Genomic DNA, 26,409 nt, shown 5'->3' on the forward strand with positions numbered 1-26,409 from the left:
TACAGTCAGCCTCAGTTTTTATATAAAGTATTGAACAATAGCAAGCCTATTAGTGATAAACGCGTTCTATACGGGCCCCGCTATTATCCAATTAACAGTTCCTGTAGTATCTCGCTAGACCATGTAAAATTCCCGCCTCGCTACAAAAGTACATATTGTTTACGAATTGCTTAACACTTGCAATGTGTACCAGCCGATATGTTTATCGGCTAAGCTTTTCTAAACGCTTCATAAAGTAAATTTATTTAGAGGCATGACAACTTCGACATCTATCAATCAATTTGCGGAATGTTCGAGAACGTCTAAAATGGTACTAATAAACTTAGAAATTTATTGACTTGATATATATTTAGATATTATTAATTATGCATTGTTACTAAACTGGTCAAAAGTTTACTTGGTGGTAGGGCTTCGTGCCCATCTGGGTAGGTACCACTCACTCATATACACTACCGCCAAACGGCAATACTTATCATTGTAGTATCCGGTTTGAAGCGTGAGTGAGCCAGTGTAAATAAAGGCACAAATATAAAATCTTAGTTCGCTATGGCCATCTATGACTACTTACCATCAAGTGGTATATTTGCCGGTCTGCCACCGAATAAATATATATATAAGTAGGAATTTCGGACGCAGCGGTCAATCTCAAAAGCGGTGCAGGAGGCAATCCATCACGACCGAAGAGAGTTCACGTGTTTTACCAACGGCTTAAATGGTTTCCATGTTTCCAATGTAAACACGGACAACCTTTAAACTTTCAGCTGTTACTGAGAATTTCTTGACACGAAAACCCAATAACTTTCTACTGGTCCGACTCGGCGATTGAACCCGGAATCTGCATCCTTACAAGCTAGTCACTAGATCACTAATAATGTTATTTATTTACCACTCTGAATTCCTCAACCGTTTTATCTAATTTTAATACAAAAGTATATAATTTTGACACAAAAACATTTAAAAGAATTTAGGTCAGCAGTCGCATCTCTGTTTAAAATTAATGGTCTGTATGAACTTTTAAACTATAAGTAATATGAAAAGGTTCCGTTATCGCCTCCACTTTAAAGTAAATTACGGACCCGTCAAGTTTTATTTATCAATGAAACGGAATCGTATTATCTTGAGGTTTCCGAGATTGAAACAATGAGATCCAGTACTTGCCGTGGTCATAACTAACCGCGAGCCGTTACAATGAGAAAGGGATAAATGTACCGGGCAGCGTTCGTCCGTATACAGTTGCAAAGGTAAAATATTTTTATACTAAAGTTATTTTATTTTATTAAATATACTTCAACAACTTATGGTCGAAATTGACTTTTATGAAAACTATAAATCAACAGTCGTTATTTAATCAAGTAAACATTATATAAACTTGATTCTTAGAATTCTATTAAAGGATGAGTTAACAGTACTTGATCTACCACCCACAACTTAACACGCAACTCAAGTATCAGAAAGGGTACGCCTCAGGCATTCCTTTTTAAAAACATTAAGGTTTCTCTTCGAAATTCAAAATGATCGAATATATGATATTTATGTGGAAAATCTTTACATTAAATAATATTCTATTGTGAAGTTTTCCATTGATATTGGATGAAGTTTTTTGTTTAAGCAACATCAGTGGGCAAGCAAAATGACTATACTATAGATAGTTTTTTGAGCACGAGCCTGCCACATCGTAAATCTGGTCGGCCCGAGGCTCGAAGCTGCCACACTGCATTGCTTTGTAACTTGCGAAGGTATAACTTATAATGTGAACTCATCAAATATAACGAGCCGTTTTATATGGATATCATAAATATATATCTTTAATTATTATTTATACATTATTTATTACATTTTTGTAATTTTATACTGAACTAAAAATTTAAATGAATATTTGCTTTGGTTTTAAAAACTAATACATTCTATTTTAATTATTCCCTCTATAGTTAAAATTTTATTAAAATAGTAAATAACATTACGAGTCCTACAATTTCAATATAATAGTGAAGTAATAACAAATTATTGAGAACTTTGTCGTTAGATCAAAGGATTGTGCTTCGTCTGTGTTTACGACGGAGGCTATACAGGGCAGATTTATCGAGGCTCGTGTCACCTGCCAGCCGCAACACTAGCTGCTTCGTAAGTTATCGAGACACTGGCGAGGGAATTTATAACGTATCACTTTACGACAGAGCTTATAATCGCCTATATTATCGCTCGAGTGCGAAGTGGACAGCCGGAGACAACCGATACGACGGCCACCGTGACAGCGGTATTGTTTCAGCGCGATACAACACTACAGCTAATTTATATCGATAGCCTAGTCTTGTTCATGACTGGACTAACCTATGGTGTGTCCGAAGAGACTTCAGTTTCCATTCGGCGTTGCGTAGTTATTACTCATAGCTGAGACACGCCAAACTCACGATGTGTCATATACGAAATGGATCCCTGGCGCAGATGGATTTACTATAATCATCAATGTCAAATATCGCGCTTACGATCTCATTAATATGTCAAACTTGTGAACAACGTTTATAATAATCATAAAGTATGTTATATAATGACTAATAAAATACACGTTAACTAAACCTTACCTTACTTGGTGGTAAGGCTGTATGCAAATCCGTTTGGGTAGATACCGTCCTCTTATCACATATTCTACCGTCAAACAGTATCTTCAGTATTATGTTATTTTCGTTTGACGGGTAAGTGAGCCGGTTTAACTACTGGCACAAGGGATAGAACATCTTAGTTCCAACGTTTTTGGCAACGTTGGCGCATTGGGGATGTAAAGAATTGTTAATATTATTTATAGCGCCAATGTCTATGACCGTTGACCACTCGTCACGTTGACTTGCCAGTGAGTCAATTAAAAAAACCTTTATAACATATTTGAAAACATTATTATGTAAATACTTTTGTTAATTTAACGCTTCCCGCGTATATTCATTTATACACGGTATATGGACATGTAATTACGTTGCGTGTTTGTCTACAATCCAATGTAAAATAAATTAAGTCAACATATATAAATTAACTGAGACCAGATTAGATTTGCGGGTACGAGATACCGCTGGAATCAAATTTTGTTAACATTAAAAACATGACCGTACGTACACACGGTAAAATACGTATCATTTCATCAGTGCGGGCGTCACACACGGGGACATCAAAAGATGTATGAGTCGTCTACGTATGGAGCGTTGCTTACGTGTCGTGAATATACCACCGTGATGTATGTAAACAAATTTACCAACTTTTGATTAGATCAAGAGGAGTAAACGCGACCGAAATAAAATAATGCTTTGACTTTGAGAAACGACACAATGCTAGTCACATTTTTGTCAGATCGAACTTTAGTAGTTCCGCACTTCTGATTTACTGGAGTTTTATTCCAAAGAGATTCGAACAGAAGCTATTCACTTATTTCCATTCAGAAAGTTAAAAAAAGAATTTGAATCTCTTTCGAAAGTTTTACTTTTATATAAGTATATACTATATACAAACATAAGTCTTTGGTCGTTATATAAATATTTCTTATTATATACATATGTTTATTTGTTAATGATTTACGTAAAAAATAATCTGATCGATATGCAACTTCTATATTATTTCAGTTCATAATTTCAGGGCGAATGTAATAAATTGTATGTTGTTAACAACATATTTATATGTTGCATGTTATTTGAAATATAGCTTAATATAATACGTAATTAGAGATAAAATTGTCGGTCAAAGCGCCTTCGAAGCAACCAAAACTATAGTAGGTACACAAAAATCTTTGTACAAGATAATTGTAGTTCTGTGAAATATCTATAAACGTCACCACAGACAAATACCGGCATTTCTTTTTTTCATGTTTATATTCCACTGGTGATAGGGTTTTGTGCAAGCTCATCTGGGTTGGTACTAACCACTCATTTAAATATTGTACCGCAAAACAGCAGTACTTGGTATTGTTGTGTTCCGGTTTGAAGGGTGAGTAATAATTACAGACACAAGGGATATAACGTAGAATATCTGATGAGTGGGTGGTACCTAGCCAGACGAGACTTGCACAATGCTCTACCACTAGTAAAATTACGTTTTATATAGATAAATACTGATTTCTACACGTTCCAAGCCGATTGCAAACCGTTATACGGTAAAGGAAAGAAAATTTAAGCTCTATACCATGCTGTGCAAAAATTTTGTTCAACTACATTCAGTTCCGATCGTAATATTTAATGCTTAAAATTTTTAGTTACCATAATAAAGAGAAACGAGAAGCTTCCGAAACGGCTTGTTTTTTTAAAAGCAATAAACAAATTCGTTATAAAATGCTAATGAAGAAAACTCAAATAAAAAACTCGACTATGTAATGTTCCACTAAAAATAGAACGAGGAACATGCGAAATAAACCAACATACATTATGGATGCAAGGCTGAATAAAAAGTGTATAAAAAGTTTATATGTCAGTGGCCTGGTGGATACTTAGTTAGAATGTGAAAACGCGGTTACATTTCAGATTTGGTACATTAAACTTTATACGAATGTAGCTAAATTGGACCGTTGGTTAGTTTGTTCTTGGCAAGTTTTTTTTTACTATCCAGGCTTCGAGGACCGAGGGAAATGGCCGTGGACTAGGTAATTGTGTTAAAACTTTCATCAGGAAGTGTGAAATTTTCTGAAAGCGGCGAGGCCAACCGCCGCACCTCCAAGTTTAATTTGTTTCAAAATTGCTTGAAAAGTACTAAAGAAATATAAACAGGGTATCATGAGGCTTTGAATTTTTATAATCATTGCTGCGACGTCTCACGTAATCTAATTAAGTGGACATAGTAAATGGCTTACAATATTACATATTTATAAACATAATATAATTTTTTTAATCTATGCCAACAGAGTTTACGAGCATTTCGAACTCAATTAAAAATATATTCCATAATTTATTACACCATACACATTTCATTCAACGGGAACGTATCGTGTGATACAACTGCATACAAATGTGATCTACGTGACTCCAAAACAGCGAAAGACGGCATGGCGCCTGCTTTTAAATATACAACTCGACTCAAAATAATATCTAATGTTACACATGATTTATATACTATATGATTTATGCAACATCTAAATGTTCATTGTTGGTTTACGTCTAAGTTACATTTTAAATACTCGCAACAAGTGATAAATTATTAAAATATTATGTAACACATTTCAAAATTTTAAAATTTTAAATGTAAAATAATATATGCAAATGAGAGAATATGTCAAAAATTATTATTAACAAATAGTGTCGTGTTATTTATAGGTAAAATCCAATCTGTACGAGGCCCTCGCCGCTTGGACATTTTAAAGCCTTACTAATAATACTTACGTATGAATTATTAATGAAGCATTAAATACGGCGGCTTATTACAGGGCATTATGAAAACGAGCAGAGAACATCCATTATCACTGAATATTTACGAATACATGCTAAGACGATTTGATGCGGAGGAGTATAAATGTTACCCAAGCAACGTGCGTTACAATCAATGACGTTAAATCAGATTTCGACTATAAGCAATCTTCATTAATCTATACTAATATTATAAATGCGAAAGTAACTCTGGTTGTCTGTCTGTCACGCTTTCGTAGCTAAACCACTGAACTGATTTTGATGAAATTTTGTATGAAGCAAGCTTGAACTTCAAGGAAGGATATGGACTACTATTACAAAAACTAACACCTGTGTAACACGCGAGAAAAGCCGTAGGCGAAAACCAATACATTAATCTATTTTATTTTAAGTTCATAATTCTCAGTGCAATATCTATTACTGTCTCGTTGATCATGCTCTTGTCCCAATCTCACGCACACATTAACACCTTTTTTTTATTTAACTTTCGAATGCAGCCAACGACTTTCGTGTTTGTTCTTAAAGCATAGCCTCAAACCGTGATACATCCGACAGTACAATAAACGGAAGTTCCTATTATCAAAATATATGGAAATTACACACGATCTTGAGGCAACCTTTAAATGATCACTTTTTTGCTCCTTTGCCACTGAGCTAATCATTTGCATCCCATTACTGCCACGTTTTAGTGGATAACATGTCGAATTTCAATCGATTTCACCGCCGCCTCAAGGCACTGTGGGTTGAATATGAATTAATTTCACACGACATCATTTCAATAGGCTATGAAAGGCATATATTTTCTTTTATAATAACCTTATCCTAACGACTGTCTGGCGTAATGGTTTACGTAATAGGTTTCTATGTTGGGTTATTCGATTTTCTTTCGTATGTTATTATTTTAATGTTGATTAGATTTGTCTTAGAAAAACGTATTTTGAATATAAAAATCGACTTATGTTTACAATATCAAAGAAATATTATTTAAAGATGTTGGTATATCTGTTTGAGATTAAAAGGTTATATAGTTTTATCGCCACGCAAGTTGGAACATACATTTTTCACGAAGTTTATGTATTTTTTAAAGTAAATAAGCTATTCACATTGTTGTTGCTCGCCGCTAGATGGCGTTGCAACATTTTATCTTCTGTAATGTTCATGAAAATTGGGATATATTTCTTTGAATAAGTCAGTAGTTATTTTCGCACATGGACTAGAGCTGTTAGAAAATATAAAGCACTACACCGTTACTCTCGCGCTCGGTTTAACTCTACTCAAAGATTGTTTCTTTACTTTTTATTAAGAGACACTAAAGATTAATTTAAGTGTATCAAATTAAATAGCAAAAAAAGCATTAAATATCTTGTAATGTTAATTTTTAAAATTTAATAAGATAATAAATTTAATCCAGTAACGATTTATTTTCAAATAAGCATTTATATTAACTTTTGTGAACCGGAGACAATCGTTAAGTCATCTGAATCATCCCAACGAATTAATCATCATATGTAGACTCTATCACGTAAAGCGTAGAGCATATTTTTCATTGTTTATCTGTTATTAATTTTGATGCAATTCGATAATAAAGTTATTGGAAGTGGTAATAAGATTAACGAGATGTTGCGCGCGTAAATCACGATGCATTACGCGTTCGATGACAGTCCGGATGCCCGTATCGTATTACAGTGGATTAATTGCAGCTCAGCTTACGACAAGGGCGGCCGCTGCGTAAGCGCATACCACGGTAACAACCAGCAACTAAGAATACCGTAAAACAGTAAAATTAAGATTGTTGATAAATATGAATAGTACTTTATGCGTTTTACACGACATGACATACAATGCTTTAAATTTAATTTTTAATCGAAAGAGTTTCGCTTCATTAACAAACAGTGTGATACATTCCAAATGATTTTAAATTTAAGGATAACATCCGCAATATATCCTGGGACGAAAATACTTATAAATGAAAGTTATGGCAATACCACCCAGGCCTAAGTTTACGAGTGGACTTTATTGCGTTAACATAAATGAACGTAACCTTTTTAAAATTTATGTGTTGCACGTTTTACGCTTGCGATCGGATTTAATTTGGCTAAAACATCCACCCGTAATGATTACCTGCAGCTGGAGATAAGGTACTTGAATTACTGCCTTAGCCCTGCTTTGAGTAAATGGTATGCGTCATTATCTGGAAGTGTAACGAGCGCGTTCTGATCGCTACAAATCATCGAACGGCCGCGCCTTGTCGCTCACTGCCAAAATTAATTTTCCATTAAATCGCTTAAGCGATCTCTTTACTGAGAAAAATAAAAATTACCCAACGGCACCAATAATATTATTAAGAGGTTGTTTTACCTATATTTGGTACATTCGAGTTGATGTAGTCTCAACTTAGCTGGATATAAATATCTTTCTTTAAAGATGTTGGTATACCATTGTAGAATAGATGTTGGTATATTTTCTTGATACGAAATTCTATGCTTTGACTGAGAACATATAACAAACTATACAATGTAATTGGTGAACAATACGATAAAAAAGCTTTCTTCTATCATAGAAGTAAAACCTATTTGGGACAAAAAACTTTTTACTTAAACATTACATACATTTCCCTCCCATCGCTTCAATAATTGTCTCTCCAACAGATACGATCCCGTTAATTTTATTACACGTACAAATATACGAACGACTTATATATCGTTCGTGAGCAAAATATGTGATGCAAACAAATTATTAACTTTCCATAAACGGATCCCATCCCAGGATGTGGTTATAACCTTAAGAGAGTCGAGCACTTTTTGCAGAGTGCCGTTTCATTAATAACACCGGTCAAAGCTATTCTGAATACGTAAATGGCTTAACTAGTTTTTATTGAACGGGCTCCTGTTGTTCCACCCGCCTTGAACGTGCTATTTGTGGAGAAAATTTAACACAAAAAGCTTAGACACAATTTGAATGATGAACTGATCATAAGCTGTATAAACTTGGGTGTTAAGTCAATTATATTTATGTATATCGAAATATACGTAAATATGTATAATTGACTGATTGTATATTTTTCGAAACGCATAATATTTGAGCTCCAAAGTCGAAATATGTATATTTCTGAATAATTTTATTATTAACAAGAACCGAGCCTTCGTGTGTGTGTGTGTAATGTTCGTTTAATCAATGTGCAGTTATGGTTTATTTCTTCCGACTAACGTTTCAATCATAAGGAATTGAATTCATTCTTCAAAAACATAGACGTAAACATAAACATAGACGGGCCGGTTGGCGTGGTTGCTAGATACTTGCCTTTCACGCCGAAGGTTGTGGGTTCGATTCCCACCCAGGGCATTTGTGTGCATGGACATGTCTGTTTATCCCGAGTCAGGGTGGAATTATCTATATATCAGTTGTCTGGTTTCCATAGTACAAGCTCTGCTTAGTTTAGGATCAGACGGCCGTGTGTATAATGTCCCAGGATATTATTATTATTATATATTCTAAACATATAAATATTTAGGTTAGCTTCACAACAACAATGACGAACATACTTTAAACACGAAAAATATTTATGCGCATGGTGATCAAAGACAAGTCAAAGTAAAAATCTTTATTCAATATAGAAGCGTTACATTTACTTATTGATTGTCATAAATCTACCACCGGTTTGGAAATAAGCACCTCAGACCTGAGAAGAACCTGCGAAAGAAACTCAGCGGGTTTTTTTTATCATATAATCTCTCAGATAATTCTACATTTAACAATTATTAACGGCCTCACTTATAAATGTTGCTTAGCGACTGTTAAGTTAAGCACAGCTTTTTCCTTTCATTTATTGATTAGATGTTTGAAAGAAGAAACACGATTAATTATATATATAGGCCTCTGCATCTTTGACAGATGATTTAAGCGGCATCGCGAAGGCACTTGCGTTCATTACTGAATAGACCAATGCGAGAGAGGATCCTCCGGCCGCACTTCCGACAAGTGTATGCGCCCCCAGATGGGCGGGGGTTTGAAGCCCGCTCATGACGCCTAGTGCGTTTTTCTTTTAGTAGTTTAAACCAGTCATTGTCATGCTTTGATTGACCTTCGTGAATAAGGCGTCGCCACTTGGCACGGTCCTCTGCCAGTTCCTCCCATCGATTGCTAAGGATGTTAAACGCAACCATATCACGCTTAGCGCAATCTTTGTAACGGAGCATAGGCCGCCCAACAGACCTCTTTGCATCCACAACCTCTCCCAGTAGTATTTGCCTTGGAAGACGGGTCTGCTCCATTCGATGCACGTGTCCCAGCCACCGTAACCGTTTTTTTTTGAGAATGGCCATGATGCTAGGCAGCTGTGCCTCGCCTAGAACAGACTCGTTTGTCACGCGATCCTGCCATGTGATGCCCAGAATGCTCCGAAGACAGCGCAAGTGAAATGTGTTTAGTCGGCGTTCTTGTTTTGCGTACGTTGTCCACGTTTCTGCTCCATACAAGAGTGTGCTTAGGACACATGATTGGTAAACAAGCATTTTCGTTTTTACCGTAAGGTGTCTGTTATCCCAAGCCCTTGAACAGAGCCTCCCGAACGTAGAGGCTGCTTTGCCGATGCGGAAGTCGATCTCTGCATCAAGCGAGAGATTGCTCGACAAATGCGACCCAAGGTAGCAAAATTTGTTAACCACCTGTAAAGGTGCGCCGTTAAGCAAGATGACTGGTTGCTCTAAACATCCTTGCGCTAAAATAACGGTCTTCTTGCAGTTTATGGACATTGAAAAGAGGTCGCACGCTCTGGCAAATTTGTCCATTAGACTCTGGAGTTGAGCTTGGTCATGAGCAACGAAGGCAGCGTCGTCAGCGAAGAGGAGACTATCTACAAATAGGTCCTCCCTGTAGCGTTTGGACTTGAGCATTGAGATGTTGTACAGCCTACCATCGGTTCGCGTGTGTAAGTGGACGCCTTGCTGTTCATCTCCAAAAGCAACCTTCAGAAGCACTGAGAAGAATATTCCGAACAAGGTGGGGGCCAGTGCACAACCTTGACGAACACCACGGCGTACGTCGAATGGCGTGGATGTGTTGCCATTGTGCAGGACGGTAACTTCCATACCTTCGTGGAACGATTGCACTATCCTTAGGAGTTTTGGGGGGCATCCAATTCTGACAAGAACCGAGTACAACCCCTCTCTGCTCACGGAGTCAAAAGCCTTATTTAGATCTACAAATGCAATGACTAGGGGGGTATGTTGCTCCCTACACTTTTCTTGTAGCTGTTTGAGTGAAAATATCATGTCGACAGTTGACCGTTGGGACCTAAAACCACATTGTGCCTCAGGGTATACGCGGTCGGCGAGCCTTTGTAGTTTGCCTAAAATGGCCCTGGCAAAGGCTTTACCGACGATGCTAAGAAGAGATATTCCGCGGTAACAGTTGCAGTCGCCACGATCGCCTTTGCCTTTATAAAGAGTGACGATGTTAGCATCTCGCATATCCTGAGGGACGTAGTTTTCTTCCCAGCACTTAGCCAGGTGGCATTAGTAGCTAGAGCAGTCCGGGGTCGCGTACCCGTAGTGATTCCAACCAGCTATCGGACAGATAACTGGTAGATCCACCCTCTGGACTAACGATTAACTAATCATCTGCTTAATAAGGTTTATAAATAAATATTTTTAAACATTAATCAATAAAGCATGTAACAATGTTCTAGATTATATATATATATTATAAAAAAGGTTGGAGCAAGTATTCATTGATTTTCATAAGGGACAAACTTTATTGCATACGTATGTATAAAATAATAATTTCTGAGTTTATTGGCGATTACCCTCAACAGTAGCCGGCGCAAGCTTTTAATTCGTTTAATTTGTATAATGGCGATTACAATTGCTTGTAAAATCATATTTGTATAAAGCTTATTTAAGACTGCTAATATTTATAATCTAAATAAAAATTAATTCGTTTATATATATTTTTTTAAATCATTGTGTATAATATATAATATTAGTTTTATATTCGTATTCAAAAATATTTATTCATGTTTTTGCACACTTTTTATCAATTTTTTTGTTTATAATGTAACATTTAATAAATAAATATTTCATTTCATTTCAATAATATCATAATTAATTTTTCCATACAAAGTGTTTCTATCAGTTTGTTTTACCTCTCGCCGCGATGCATATTGTATTTTAGAATACATTAAGTTCTCAAGAGAACGAATTGTAACTTGTACAATGTTGAGGTGCAGTACAAAAAGCGGGTTGAACCTTTGTCTCGCTATATGTCTATTATTATTCGTGTGCAATAAAAGTCAATGCAAGCACCGGTTCAACTACCACAGATATGGAAAACATACTCGTCGACTTTATGACTTGGTCCCGGGTTAACGAATGACGCTATGGTATGGCAACAAAAACTATGCGATCGTCTATTCTTAGCGAGCTCACATCTATTATGTTTTAAGTACAATGAACGGGAATGATAACGTCTGTAATTAATTACGTATTGCGAGTCTGTTTACTTTGATATATATTTTTGACAGTCCCGTGATAATCAGTATTATTTCATTGTAAAAATACTATGTATGTTAAGTTCAAGGTGTTAGAGAGAGAAGACTTTTTATAATTTTTATTATACATGAAACTTACCCTTGACACGTCAATAATCTTAAATGAAAACGGGTGAAACTGCGAAGCATAACCATTTATATAATAATATTACATACTAAAATCTTCTCCGAAATGAATTACATCTTCTAAGTTTTATGTATATTGGTTTAGTAGTTTTTTTTTTAGTTGAGCGTTACAAAAATGTTTCCACATTTAATAGTATATATTCCTCATATATAGATTTGTATAAAAAACGTGTTTTATTATTTTGGTTTATTTTATTCATATTATTATGATAAGTTTTAGTAAATATGTACATGTCATTTTTAAATTTGACTGGCATTTAATCCCCCGACCTCATTCTGCAGATAAAAAGATAAAAATGTATACTTACTTTCATGTCAATTTCAGTAAAATTCAAACTAATATTTTAAATATGACTTAGGAGAAGGTTGAGGAGAAGGTTTTGGAGCTTATACCACCACGCTGCTCCAATGCGGGTTGTTGGAATATACATGTGGCGGAATTTCAGTGAAATTAGACAAATGCAGGTTTCCTCATGATGTTTTTCTACACCGTCAAGCACAAGATGAATTATAATCACAAATTAAAACATTAAAATTCAGTGGTGCTAGTCCAATTTTGGACCCACGATTATGGTTAAGATTCACGCGCTCTTACCACTGGGCCATCTCGGAACCTTTTAAAAAAAACGGAGATGAGGCCTTAGCCCAGTAGTGGGACATTCACAGGCTGTTACTGTGTATGATTTAGAACAAACAATTACTCACACCAATGATTACGTTTATTTTTACTTGTAACAAAAATTAAACCTGACAATACAAAAACATCACAATACATAAAAGAAATATGCAATAAATATTTAGCTTGCTCTATATATATATTATAATCTTGGACATTTTAATTTCAGAAATATAATGTTTTTTTTTATGAACAACAAGACTAAATATGAAGTGAGAGATGAATTTAAATGAAAACTAGTTTATGATACAACTCCTAATATAACCTAAGTTACATTCGGAGACAACAGATGTAATATAGCTTTTTGTAGTTTTATGTTTTTACTGTGCATGTGAATAAATTCAATGTAACAATTACGTATAAAACATGTGTGTGTGTGTGTTTTTGTGTTTGTGTGGATGTTTTAAATGGAACAAAGGTTATCTGTATCCTCATATTACGAGTATACTCCTTTTGTTTATTGTTTAAATGTTAACTTTATAAATTCGAATCACACGAATTCGTGTGATTAAGGCACTTTAATATTATGACGTCACAAAAATTCGTCGCGCTTTTTGTAGTCACGTGGATTTATTTTTCGAATGCCTTGTATTTTAGTTTATAAGTAAATCAGTTTTTGCAAATATTCCATGTTCAAAATATATTCATTAAAACAATGTTCGATACATAATACATAACGATCATAAATATTAATAATCTACTCATAATGTTACAATATTACATCAACTATCAAAGAGTACAGTTGTTTAGTTACAAGATACCGTTGAGACTTCCTCTCTCAAGTCGATAGGCCTGTACGTATATGGACCAATAATTTCAAAGCATAACTGTTACAAAAATTAGTATTTATAACAAAAAAAAGCGTTAATGTGTGTGTATCCTTCATATCATGTACAAAAACAGATTATAACAAACCCGAACCGTTTAGAAATTCTATTAAGGAAATCACTACTCTTTGTCGTACTATATACATGTACGCGATGTTATAATTATAATCAATGAAAAAGTAAAATAACTATATATGTTAACTATTTTATAATAAATACACGAAATATAAAGGAACGACTTTTCTGAAGAGCACGCTAAGTATGACCCAAAACACAGCTTACAGCTTATTATATATTATTATTATTATTATACAGAAATATATGTATTCACAGACAGTATCAGCAGTATGTGCAGCACCCAACAAGCTAACCAGACTTTTTTTTATCGCTGGAAAAACGCATTACGCGTTTCCCCCAAGGGAACAGCAGAAGAGAAAAAGCAAGAAAAATATCTAGGACTAAGACTTGATACATATTTAACATGGAATACACATATGGAACATATTACAAACAAGCTCTCTAGCCTAATCGGTTCATTGAGATCAACGGTTCGATGTTTACCTCGTCGAGTTCGCTTAATGATTTACAATAGTTTAGTGAAACCACATCTTTTGTATCTCATCGAAATATGGGGTGTGGCATCAAAAAGCAATATAGCCCAACTTCAAATTGCTCAAAATAAAATAATTAAATTACTTTTTCATTACCCTTATTTGACACCTTCAGATAAAGTCTATAAAGAAACCAAATTAATGAATATTAAGCAATTATACAACTACACTACTTGTATTCTTATACGTAAAATCTTAGACAAAAAAATACATACAGAAATATCTTTCGAAAGCAAAGGTCAATTACACAAATATGCAACTAGACGTGCTGGCCATCTAATGCTGCCTAAAACTAGAACTAAGAGGGGAAAAAAGATGATTATTTTTGAGGGAGCAAAACTTTATAACAATTTACCTAAGCAAGTAAAAACTCTAACAAATTTTTCTGTGTTTAAATCTCGACTTTATAACCATATTCTGTGTAACGATTCTCTGTTAAAATAATTAATTGAAACTGTTATCTCATCTGTTTTGCTGATCCGAACGAATTGTTATATTTATAAGTTAGATATAAGTTCTCATGTAAATGACGTTGTCGTAATGAGAATAAAGTTCTATGTTTAACAGTAGCTGTATGTGGTGCTCGCCGGTGTCCAAGGCGCCGAGTGCGCCCTGAATATCGGAATACCCACAAAAAAACCAGCGGTACCTTTTTTTCTTAACGAGGAGCGTCATGGGATTGCTTGCGCATGATACCGTGAAAACAGACCAGACTTGTGTGCCAGGAGTAAAAATAAATGTTAATACTTTTGTTGGAATTAAACAAATCGAAAATTAATAAAAATAAGAAACTTTATAATATATAAAGTAACAGAATATAGTTCCACAGCTGGGCTACGAATTTAGTTTTTCTCGAAGAAAAGGCAAAGACCGTATTCCACCACGCAACCGAAACGTGTGTTCGTTGTACATGTACATACATTCTTCACGATATTTTCCTTAAGTATCGAGCACGAGATGAATTAAAAACTAAAACCGAGCCACTCGGCTCAATAAATAAAACGTTAATTCAAATTACGTAATAAAGTACAAGTGTTTTCCTATCCCATCTAATTAAAGCAAGGTAATCACGATCAAGGGGAGAGTATCCGTAAATTATCAAGTATACAAGTTTCCTGCGTGGATATCATCACGAGTATTCGATGAGCTTGATTTATGATCGCCAACAACATTAAATTACATCTAGATCGAACATCGCTATAAATTTCTGGTCGCATTGTAAATCTGCCGTGTGTATCGACGGTCAAATCATGTAACCAAACTATATCATCCAATGACATACCCCGCGGTCCGAGCAGTGCGAGCGCTTTGCAGCGCTTATGCGAAAATCTATTACGTTTCATATTTTGATGTTACATTCGGCGATATAATATAATTCATTGGTATTACATACAATGAATTATAATCTATATGATTAAAAAATAAAGTACTATTGTTAACATATAATTTTAAACGTAATATTGTTTACATCTAAATCAGAAATAAAAAAATATATATATAACTAACATTTTTAAATTAAAGACTTCGCACATAAAACTCCTTAAGTTCAAATAAATCTATCATAAATACCTATTCGTAGAAATAATCCACTGATTCCACGATACAAGTAACCGTAACAGCCTGTGAATGTCCCACTGCTGGGCTAAAGGCCTCCTCTCCTCTTTTTAAGGAGAAGGTTTGGAGCTTATTCCACCACGCTGCTCCAATGCGGGTTGGTAGAATAACATATATATAATACGATACAAGTATCGTACCGGAAACAACGTTATAGCAAACGCTCAGTGCCGTAGTAAAGTACAATATGTTGTGACAATGTTTGACAACTTTAAAACTAACCTTAATTATTAACTTTAATATTACCAGTTTAAGGAGTAAAATCCCATAGAAAATACGTATACATAAGCGAATGTCGTTGAAAATATTATGAATATAAAATATAAGTAAAGAGTTAAAATGGTGAAATAGAGCAAAATTTAACCCCAAGATTTTTAACGTTGGTTCAAATCCAGGCAAGCACTTTTAATGTTCTTATCTTATTATTTACCATTTATCTCTTGCTTGGCTTCGAGTGAAATCATCTTGAAGATGCAACTAGTTCTGCCTCATCTGTGTTCATGTTTTCTTTAATCATGAAAATGATTAAAGAAAATGAATCTTATACTTTTTTTCGAATATATTTACCATAAACATCATATTTTTTGTACCGTCAAATGTAAAGTGACAAAATACAATAAATAAATTGTCGTTCATTTACAATTAATTTTACCTTTATATAAAACAAATCAATATTTATTCAATTTAATTATTTTTAAAGTGTTAACAAAAACCCACTGATAACGTTGTTATTGATGTATTATTGTAAGACTTCTCTTCGTGTCATCTTTGCACGAACAACTTATAATTAAACACATTTGATTGATAATCTTTGATAATACACAAAAGCATATCCTTATGATTTGTGTTATGACTCATAGCGTAACAGTTCACACGATTCGATTTTAGTTGAACACTATGCACTACTGTATAAGAAGTGAAATTAAATCAACAAAAATTAAAAGATGTATTTTATTGAAATTCAATCTTAATTGAAATTCTAATCAGACGATAAACTAAAAACTACTCGTGTGGACGCGGTTTAACGAGAACATATATTACTAATTCGAATGACAGTGATTACACCCTATAATATAAATCATAATAACGATAACGCTTTTATCTCAGTAAAATACACAAGTGTTATTATTGATTAGTATATAACGGAACATAAATATTTAAGAACGCTTCCAATGAAAAAGAACGTCGATATTAATCACCCTTATTATCTCAAGAGAATTGAGCTAATAAAAAAGTGATTTTGATCGATAAATCGAGCACGTAGTTATGCCGGTTTGGTGGTTAGAACGCGTTCGATGGCGCATTCCATAGTAGATATAGCATGGCTACAAATCGGTGACCGTTAAAAATAAATTATAAATAACGAGCTGGCAATGAACGAGTTGTTCGCGGGTCGTCGATGCAGGCAGATAAATCACGCCGAACTTTGCCTTTGTTATAGTGTGTGTATTACGAATCGAAAAACTGATGACCAGTAAACAGCAATTGTTAGTTCATATTTCAAACTCTCCCTGTGAAACAAACGATTTAATTTATCATAACGAAATTCAACCCACAAAAAAATAATGTAAATAGTTTTTCTTTTTTCACGTAGCTATTCTAACTGATAGTAATCTCCTAATCGCGTGTTTGACACAACTATCAGGTTTGATATTTGGCAATGACGGCGTCAAGTCGTTAATCAAAAACTGAAAAAAAAACTGAACTCGAAATGTTTGCATATTCACAAAAACGTATATATTGCAAACAGGATAAGTAAATCACGAAATCAAACAAGAACGCAAAAGGTGTTAACAACAGTGTCGAGTGGCTTTCGACACCCACCAATTATCGCTTGCCTGATATCTACATTTTAACTTAAAATATACAAACGGTTACTTCCGATCGAGTGTTAACGGTCACAATAATAACGAGGTTTATAAAACGGCTTTGAAAGTACAAGTAGTAGTAATAATATATAGTGGTAAATTAATTATGCTTCTAAGAAAATCATACAAAAAAATATGTGCTCGTGTGATTTATACTTAGGTACACATTTCATATATAAAAAGGCAAAGACAAAACAGTTGAATATCGTATTCTCCCCAATAAATAAAAAAAGGTAAATAATAATAGAAGAACAAATATTAGAAACAGGCAAATTCATATATGTTACCGTAAAATTTTCAATAATGATTATAGTCGAATTTCAAACACTGGATTTACAATAGTGAGTATAAATGTACACGAGCACACATATACAGAATTCACGTCACGACCGCTTAATGCCTAAACAAAACATCACGGTATCGATCCATTGTTTGATTGGCACAGCAAATGAATTCCAGTTGTGCCACAATTTAAATAATATAAATAAAATACGAAGAAAATACACTATCATGTAAAAGTCGGTATCACCAATCAAATTCAATTATAATTTATGAAAACCGAACCAGAATCCACAGTAAAATTTAAAATAATACGGCTCACTTGCAGCTGGCGATAATGGTCACCAGAAATTTAGAGGCTGTATTTCCTTTCGAATTAAGCCTTAAGGCGCAGGACCTACGACCCGATTCGATAAAAACGCTTTTAAGGGAAATTGCTTGTTATATTTCCATGGAGAGTGAATTTTTTACGCGCCGTATCAAATCGGTAGGCGTTGCTTGCATAACAGTTCAAAAAATTGGGTCGTAAGCCGCACGTTTTAATATGCAATTGAATTTATTAAGCAATAATGTAAATTTAACGACCATTATAACCCAAGAATCTGGTATAAAGTTACATACATAATATAAAGAATAAGTAAAGCACACACGCGGATTGATGTCGGTTAAAACAGTATAATGGGAGACTTTTAATAAATAATACATATATAGGTAAACAGACTGACAAATGGGCCATATAATAATATCCTGGGACATTTTTCACACACGGCCATCTGATCCCAAATTAAGCTTGTACAAAGCTTGTGCTATGGAAACCAGACAATTGATATACTACTTTTCTTTTGTAAATACATATTTATATAGATTACACCCAGACTCAAGACAAACAGACATGTTCATGCACACAAATGTCTGTCCTGGGTGGGAATCGAACCCACAACCTTTGGCGTGAAAGGCAATTATCTACCAACCACGCCAACCGGCTCGTCAAAATATGATGGTTTTATTAAGAACTAATTATTTAAATACATCGTATAATTCGTAATAAAATATCGCCAACAAAAATTTACACCCGTACAAAAAAGTACATATTTATAAATTGTCTATAGATATAAACACGAGATAAACCACTTTAATCTGAATATACTTGTCGTACAATATAGAGTAAGCCCAACCCCCGCAATGGACGACGTTTTGCATACTTGAAGGAACACGCAATTTTCAACATTTCATCTTAGTAGCAGGTGCTAACATAGACTAAGACAGACCCAATCATCGAGTTAGCCTCATCGGGAACTTGATACCTTAATGGTTGGTTTCGCGCTTACTGCGAACGTAAAAAATGGCTGCGATGTTTAATTATTTCGCCACGCGAGTAAATAGCATGGAAGAAACCGGTGCCGAGAGCACAGAACAAAGGCAACAGAAGGATTTTTTGTCATCATTTTAAATAATAACTTATAATAATGTTTAAATAATAAAGATAAAACTACGTAACATTTTTTTAAGATTAGTTTAATTTGTTAAAACCGAAATATAATTTTTTTCAGCAGTATGTTTTGATGATGCCATTTCAATAAAACAATGTACATGATCTGTGATCTTTTAAGGCACTTGATTTAGATAATAGTGCCTTTCGCAATTTAATAGGATAGCATGATTACAGTTGACAAGGCGCAAAATATACCTGCTGCTGCTATAAATCTTTTGAGCATGAGGCGTAAGACGAAATGGCCCAGTGGTTGGAATGTGATCTTAACCGAAGGTCGTGGGTTCAAGCCTGCTATAGGCTATTATAATTTTATAACCTTCATTCATAACTTCATATTTATTTAACGGAACAAGAAATACGACTCCATACTTTTCAACAATTCTTACGATATTAGTAATATAGTGAGTTTTATATTTATAAACCTTGTCTCTTTCCGTCATCAGTAATATGATATTCAAAAGAAGAAGACAAAACAATATAGTAGCAATGAGGTTAAACCTTTAATCTGTCTGTTTATATGTATTTTATGTTCGTTAATGTTCTTTAATTTATGTTCCATGTCATCAAAGAAAAAATTATAGTTTACTAATTATCATTATGGTATATTTTTTTGCAACAGTTGTTTTCGTGTAGATTTAATAATAAATTATGCTTAAGATAACCAGTTAAATTAAAATATCACGTATAACTATTTCTCAGAGTCACACCTTATTTTAATAAATATCAATTCATCATATTTATTTAAATACCTTCACCTTTAACATTGATTACGATTATTTATTAGATTTACGACGCCTTGATTAATATTAACCTATTTCCTTGTACATTCGATCGTTCGATCTCGTTCGACTTTACAACTTCGGTCTTTTATTCCCATTGGAACCAATTTTGAAAAGGCCAACTTGCAAAACTGTCGAAAGAAGTTTTGATGGGTGAATTGCGATCGCTTAATACTTATGCAAACGTTGGCCATGGTCTATGTAATCGGATTAATTAATAACTAATTCCTAACAAAACCCAAGGGGAACTTCCGATGGTAGTAAATAATTGGAGCAACAGGTGAGAAATAAATCTCATACAAACGAGGTTGTGATTAAGAAGCTCGTATATCAAACGCTGAAGGGCGTACCACACGTGAATAAGTAATATTTCTATTAAATTGACTCCTAAGTGTTACACGAAGGTATAGAACTATAGAAGCAAATAATACGGACAATCATATAGAGTAGAGTTCGCGTGATCATCTGCATAAATCGTTTGTGTTTCGAAGTGTATAATAAATCAAATGCATTTAAAGAAACATTCCCTTTGTTGTTTATAAGGTAAATTTATATTTTTGAATGTTTACAGTTATTTGTATTTCATTAAAATAAATATATCCAACCTACCCACATTGAAGCAGTTGTGAAATAAATTACAAACTTTCAGCAAACCTCAGCTTTTGCCCAGCTGTGGGACATATAATGTTATTTTACTACTTTTATTTATATTACAAATATATAACATGAAGCATATATTTTATTCAGATCATTATATTTTTTTAACAATACAAACAATTCGAAAGGGAAAAGGCAAATCATCTTAAAAGAATCAACATAATTTCCATTCTCAACAGCGGGGAGGCCAGCACTCCTCTGACACGCCAATTAAATAGCAATTGGTTGCCAGTTACAAATAAATTTATTTCACGCCTTTGCTTTTATCTTGTATCGCCTGAATTGTTCTTTCTTTAACAATCGCGAGGCGACGTACGTTTGCACTCCAGTCGAGTGAGTTGCGAACGTGAGATATTCTAAGAACTTAAAACGGTTCTAAACTTTTTGTTAAATAAATATTTTAAATTTACATATTGCGAGTATGTTTACTTGTGAGGTACCAGAACGTTCATTATTTATTTCCTATAATATATAAAGTTAACACAATGTAGAGTTATACACTATAAAGAGCTTTTAAATATAAAAAATAAGATTCTGTATTTAATATTGATTGGTTTTGTTGATAGAACTTGATAGAAAAAAGCTCTTAGATGTAAACATTAAAGTAAGTTGAAACATAAGATCATATACTTTTAAATTACTTGTTCATTGTTGAAGTAAATATTTAAATAAACTAACAAATAAGTGACAAAACAGATCAGCAAGAAGAATATTTATAGAGAGGATAAAATTCAATACGACTCGAATAAAAAGAAATTTACATAGTAATTCGCAAATAGGCTAAGCCCTTAAAAATAGACTTCAAAGGGTATCGTTAACACGTTGCGGCGCGGGACTCGATCAAGAGCAAAATAAATCGAGATGTGATGCATTTCGAAATACCTGTGCGCCCATTGATCCGTTCACAGCCCACACTGCATATTTAAGGGTACAGATATCTGCGTAGATCTCGCAAAAAGTCCGCTCCGTGCACACGCTTCGCCCATGTAATGATTGCCCGCCATATCGTAACGAAGAATCCCTTGTAAAAATTACCGACTCATAATAGGTACCTGCGTATTTTCGGCGAGATTTCTGATTCGTTTCTTATCATCTCATTTCAATCTTTCGCTTGTTATGATGCTTACATTGGGAGGTTCTCTGCGAATTGATTGAGTCGCTTGATGTTTCGCTAAGATCCCTTTTTTAGATTTCGCTTTCAACACATATATATATATTTAACGATGTTTTTATATAAGGACTAACAGGCGGTATAGAAATATTATAAATGTAAAAGTGATTTTGTTTGTTTGTTACTTATTTACGTCTAAACTACTCAACCGAACTCACGAAATTTTGCGTACTCGTTGTCAGGGGTACACAAAAATACATAAGGTACTTAAAACGCAAGCAAAGCTGCCTACGGTAACCGGTTTTATACGAGAATTAATTATGTAATTGAATATGCGTGGCTGATAACAGTTTGTTATCTAGAGAAAGTATTATTTACTTACCCCTTACAATAATAAAACAGTATCGCAATCTAATAGTTAATAAGCCAACGTTCGAAACCTGATTTAGCTGCGCCACTTGTAATTGAAAACCGTTGGCTGTTTATTTGAATGGTAGTAAGCTTATCTAGCTATTTATAATTCATCCTACACAGATCGGAAAACGCGGGAATAGTATATTTGAAACATTTTTTTTTTTTTATAGAATAGGAAGGTGGACGAGCATATGGGCCACCTGATGGTAAGTGGTCACCAAACGCCCTTAGACATTGGCATTGTAAGAAAAGTCAACCATCGCTTATAGCCAATGCGCCACCAACCTTGGGGACTAAGATTTTATGTCCCTTGTGCCTGTAATTACACTGGCTCACTCACCCTTCAAACCGGAACACAACAATATCAAGTATTGCTGTTTTGCGGTAGAATATCTGATGAGTGGGTGGTACCTACCCAGACGAGCTTGCACAAAGCCCTACCACCAGTAAAACATATATTCACACAAGCGTACCATCGATTTAACAAAATTTACAAAAAGCATAAATAATTTAAAACCATCACTGCAACCCATATTTAACAATAACAAAATATACTAACAGAAAACTAAATGATCTTTTGAACGTTTATTTCATGATTCCGCGTAGTTAGTGCGACCATATATCCGTATCTTTTTACTCTTAAATAACAATGATAGTAGCGCAAGGTAAAGTAGCAAGAGAATAGCGGGATTCGTTTTAATATGATCAGGATAATTTCAAAGATACTTAGTCGAGTCAAGTAATGCAAACTGTTTTGAGAACTACCGTCTTAACGGTAATGCTATGATTGTTCCTGATACTCAGAAAATTACAACGGAATTATATTTGTAAGTTTATTTTTATTATTTCTTGTTTGAAATTTAAATTTGTCGAGTACTTTGTAACGATGGTGATGGTGGTCGATCGATGATCGTGGGTTCAAACCATTGCTTAATTTGGGATTATAATTCATCTCGTGCTTTACGGTGAAGGAAAATATCGTGAGGAAACCTGCATGTGTCTAATTTCACTGAAATTCTGCCACATGTGTATTCCACCAATCCGCACTGGAGCAGCGTGGTGCAATAAGCTCCAAACCTTCAAAAAGAGGATAGGAGGCCTTTAGCCCAGCAGTGGGACATTCACAGGTTGTTACGGTACGATCGCATTTAATTAAATTATGAAACTAACAAACAATCTAAATTAGATCAAACAAGCTTTTGTTCGCGTAGACATTGCAATCACAATTATTTTTGAGATTAGTTGGAACATATAAACAAATAGTAACTTCTACGTTTAATAAAAGATAGCAGACGTTATCGAGATCAAACCTGATAGGACTATTTGATTAACTAAAGCATTTTTTACGATTTTAAAACAAGATATAAATAATAACGAGAATAATTCGAACTACAACTAAACACGATTATTAAAATTCATAACACATTTATTAATATAAAAATAAAAAAAAATCATCATCGTTGATCACAAAATTTATATACAGCGAGCGTAATAGATTAAGCGAATAATACTGAATCTCACAGCTGTGATAGTAATCTCACAGCAATGTCGCGTTTTAAGTACCGCCAGAGCTATTCGGTAGTACGTTGTTATTGTTCAAATCTGGCGATATGAACGTCAGTACCATCAAAGTCAAGTATCTGACTATAAATCGTGGGAAGCTCTCGTACTATACAGCCATCCCGTGACCCTTCAACGGTACAAAGCGAACGATTGCGCAATATGTTTAGATTGGCCATTACGTTTGCAATAAACGGAGAAATTCACCTTATTGGAAAGGAAAAAAAAAACATTTTTAAAAAATAATAATCGCCCAACGTGGGGCTCGAACCCACGACCCTGAGATTAAGAGTCTCATGCTCTACCGACTGAGCTAGCCGGGCATGCTGGATAGTATTGAAAATTATTACCACTTTATGATAATTTAACTATAAAGACAGGCTTTGATTTTACTAGTATTATCAATGTAAAGGATTTATATATTAATAAAATTTGAATAAATACGGCATATTATTCTGTATAAAATTACATAGATGATAAAAACTTGGAGTTCATATTCGTTGTTATTCATACAAGAGGGACAAATAAATTTAATAATTATTATTATTAAATATTTACATTATTGTTAGAAAAGAAAAACTATTGAGTTTGTCGGTTTTTTTCATAAGGTTAATATGTAACGTTCAATTTCATTTATAAAATTTCGATTCAAAGTTGCTTTTACGAATTTCTACTCGAATAAAGTAAATATTGGTTTCCATTTTGATTCTTTGTGCTTCAAACTACATCGAACGGCTGGACGGTTCTAATGATATTTGACATTAAAGCTGATTAGGTCGTATTATAGGAGCGACATACATTTTTTTACGTCAATTATATTTAAGCCTGCGAAGCGTGCAAATAACGAACATTAGTTCATAAAATGTTCGTAATATCAAATAGAATTAGAAATTTTTACATTAAAACGACAAGTATTTGCTACTTTCTTTAATACTGTTTGCTTCTCAGCAGTTGAAAAATAAACTCATATTATTCAAATATATTTAATATTATCAATATTATAATTATCACCATTTACTATGATAGAACTATTATAAAACTGTAAATAATATTATCTTATTTGTTCGCGAATAATACAAAACCTACTAGATAGATTTCGATGAGAATTTTTAGTTATAAAGCTTATTAAACTGTATATTATATGTCGCTACGAATATAGACGCGATTTTTTCACAACAAAGTACATCCAATATAATATAAGCTCCTTTAAATTCTAAGTATTCTTAACCTAGAACTCACATTTTAAACTTAAACGGACTTACTTATAATCGTTCATTAGCAAGTAATTAATTAAACAATGCTGTGTCTTCTTCTTTCGAATGTCAAATCAATAATAACAGAAAGGGAGAAATCTATTTTTAACTAAACAGCCGCTAAGCGACGTTTACAAGAAGGCCCGTTAATGGTTTAGGTTACTTATGTAATATACTTTAATTGTATTGTATATTCTATACAATAACAGTCAATTTATCTTAAAATATAATACATCGGTACATCTATTTGAAATTAATAGACATCGCTACTATTGGAACGACCACAATGAATTGCCATATATGATTTTTTCTCACACGAAAAAGATTTTATATCTTATCAACATTGTAACTTGCCACTAGATGGCGCTGCAACAACGGTACAACAGCGTCTATACAGTTCAACCGATTGCCATGACATTTCTTACACGAGTAAAATTGAGAATGAAGACCATTTCAGTGCAAGTCATATCCAATAATAATTTAGAAATAAATTAAAATCGTCATTGAAACGAGCATTACTTTATATAATATATTTAAACATTCATCCTAGCCATATTACTATCATAAATACTTTGAGCAGATACCATAAAAATTAAATTTTCAATTCCAGAATTAAACTCAGATACGGTATAGATATTAAAATTTCCAATCAATTTATTCATATGTGTGAGTGTCAGTGTAACTACAGGCACACACACGCAAATAACATCTTGTTCCTATATACATAGAACTAAAATAAAAAAATATATAAATATACAAAAAATTATTAACGACGTAGTTTCAAGTTATACATCAATAAATAATAGCCTCAAAGTAAATTGCCATCAATTCGCGTCTTCTTCGAAAACAGTTAGGTGCGCTATTTTACGTACAGAAATTCGACGCGAAGGCGAGGGGCGTTCCACAAACACTCGAGCCATGTAATTTACTCGTTAGGTCACATTGGCGATGCTTTCTGATGTATTTCCATACGCTATTTTGTTACATGATAATGTTTCGTTTTTACTTTAATCGTATGTAATGCGGAAATTAAATTATTATTGTTGAATTATATATTTAAAAAAACAACACGTTGTTCGTTACACGCATAACACGTAACGGAAACGTTTTTGATGTGTTAACATCTTAGCGATCGGTACACGGTAGGGACTAACTGAGACTTCGAGCGTCAGACGAGTAAACGTAAGATATCTAGAGTCAGATGACGTCAGCGTAAGATTTCGAAC

The 26,409-nt window shown here is 33.9% G+C and overlaps 1 protein-coding gene and 1 non-coding gene across 2 annotated transcripts in view; both read right to left on the minus strand.

Moving 5' to 3' along the window:
- Positions 1-26,409, minus strand: part of LOC126772486 (lysine-specific histone demethylase 1A) — a 322,515-nt gene that overhangs the window by 78,468 nt on the left and 217,638 nt on the right. The window lies entirely within an intron of this gene.
- Positions 24,181-24,253, minus strand: Trnak-cuu (transfer RNA lysine (anticodon CUU)). The gene has a single exon. It is a non-coding gene; the product is annotated as a tRNA-Lys (tRNA).

This window comes from Nymphalis io, chromosome 12 (assembly GCF_905147045.1).
Source record: "Nymphalis io chromosome 12, ilAglIoxx1.1, whole genome shotgun sequence".
NCBI lineage: Eukaryota > Metazoa > Arthropoda > Insecta > Lepidoptera > Nymphalidae > Nymphalis > Nymphalis io.